The following is a 2,371-nucleotide window of genomic DNA, read 5'->3' as shown; positions in this document are numbered from 1 at the left end:
ATATATATTCTGACCCAGGAATTCAACCTCTAGGACCTTATCAGCTAAAGAAAATATCAGGGATACACACAAAGATTTCTACCCTAAAAAGTACTGGAAACAAATTAAAATACCACATTATGGGATCTGTTAAATAATACAGCCATGAGGGCCACCTGGGTGGCTCAGCTAGATAAGCTCTTGCCTTCAGCTCAGATCATGATCCCTGGGTCCTGGGATGAAGCCCCACACCGGGCTCCCTGCTTAGTAAGTAGACTGCTTCTCCTTCTTCCTCTGCCTCTCTCTCTCTGCCCCTTTGCCCCTAACCCACTCATGTTCTCTCTCTCTCTCTCTCTCTCTCTCAAATAAGTAAATAAAATCCTTAAAAAATAATAATAACATGGCCATTAAAAAACATGTTTAAATGTCCATTGACATGCAAAAATTGTCCAAGATCTTTTTCTGTGGAAAAAGCAGGGTCCAAAATTATACACATAAAACAGCTTGCCTACACCCATTAGGATGGCTAATAGTAATTTTAGAGTCTTGATTAGGATATAGAAAAATTGGAACCTTTGAGCCCTTTTGGTAGGAATGTAAAATGGGGCAAACACTATGGAAAACCACATAATGGTTCTTCAAAAAAATTAAAAATGGAATTACTATTTGATCCAGCAATTTTCCTTCCAGGTATATACTCAAAAGAATTGAGAGCATAGTCTTAAAGAGATATATTTTTTTAAGATTTCATTTATTTATTTGATAGAGCGAGCGAGGGCAGGAACACAAGCAGGGGAGTGGGAGAAAGAGAAGCAGGTTTCCCACTGAGCAGGAAGCCCAATGTGGGGCTTGATCCCAGGATCCTGGGATCATGACCTGAGCCTAAGGCAGACGCTTAATGACTGAGCCACCCAGGTGCCCCTTAAAGAGATATTTATATACCCATGTTCATAGCAACATTATGCATGATAGCCAAAAGGAGAAAGCACCCCAATGTCCATTAACAGATAAGTGGATAAGCAAAAAGTGGTAAATACATACAATGGAATATGATTCAGCCTTAAAAAGGAAGTAAATTCTGACACCTGGTACAATATGACGAAATTTAAGGACATTATGCTAAGTGAATTAAGCCTGCAACAAAAAAAAAAAAAAAAAACACCCACTGTACAATTCTGCTTATGGGAGATACCTAAAGTAGTCAAATTAATAAAGATGAAAAGTATTAAGAGGGGGCGCCTGGGTGACTCAGTGGGTTAAGCCTCTGCCTTTGGCTCAGGTCATGATCTCAGGGATCAAGCCCCGTATCAGGCTCTCTGCTCAGTGGGGAGCCTGCTTCCCCCTCTCTCTCTGCCTGCCTCTCTGCCTACTTGTGATCTCTCTCTCTGTGTCAAATAAATAAATAAAATATTAAAAAGAAAAGAAAAGAAAAGTATTAAGAGTATTAGGGGCTAGGGGAAACAGGAAATGGAGAGTTGTTATTTAATGGACATTGAATTTCAGTTTTGCAAGAGGAAAAGAGTTCTGGAGATTAGTTGCACAACAATGTGCATATATTAATACTACTGAGCTATACACTTAAAAATGGTTAAGCTGGTAAATTTTATGTGTATTTTACCACAATTAAACAGTTTTTATTTTTTTAAAGATTTTATTTATTTATTTGACAGAGAGAGAGAGAGGACAGTAAGGGGAACAGCAGGAGGAGAAGGAAAAGTAGGCTTCCCGCTGAGCAGGGAGCCAGACACAGGGCTCAATCCCAGGACCCTGAGATCAGGACCTGAGCCAAAGGCGGATGCTTAACAACTGAGCCTTCCAGGTGCCGCTAAACATTTTTTTTAATTAGAATAAAATAAGTCTTTAAAAACTTGCCTACAATAAAGTAAATCAAAGAGCTTCCATACCATCAAGGTCTCCAATGAACTGATTAATAGTTCATTCTTAAGTGTGAGGGCAATAAAGGAACCAAGGAATATCTTTGACATAAAATTAAAAAAAAAATGAAAAAGTAAAACCAAGAGACAAGGCAAATGGAAAAACTTTTTTTTTTTTTTTTTTTTCAAGAAAACAATGGAACGCCTGGGTGGCTCAGTGGGTTGAGCCCCTGCCTTCAGCTTGGGTCATGATCCCAGGGTCTTGGGATTGAGTCCCACATTGGGCTCCTTGCTCAGCAGGGAGCCTGCTTCTCTCTCTGCCTTTCTGCCTGCTTGTGTGCTCTCTCTCTCTCTCTTTCTGACAAATGAATAAATAAATAAAATCTTAAAAAAAAAGAAAACAGGGGCACCTGGGTGGCTCAGTGGGTTAAAGCCTCTGCCTTCAGCTCAGGTCATGATCCCAGGGTCCTGGGATCGAGCCCCGTATCGGGCTCCCCACTGAGCAGAGAGCCCGATAC

The sequence above is a fragment of the Enhydra lutris genome, unplaced genomic scaffold (assembly GCF_002288905.1).
Source record: "Enhydra lutris kenyoni isolate GAN:26980312 unplaced genomic scaffold, ASM228890v2 scaffoldscaffold69, whole genome shotgun sequence".
Classification (NCBI taxonomy): Eukaryota; Metazoa; Chordata; class Mammalia; order Carnivora; family Mustelidae; genus Enhydra; species Enhydra lutris.
Note: the sequence above shows the minus strand (reverse complement) of the source record.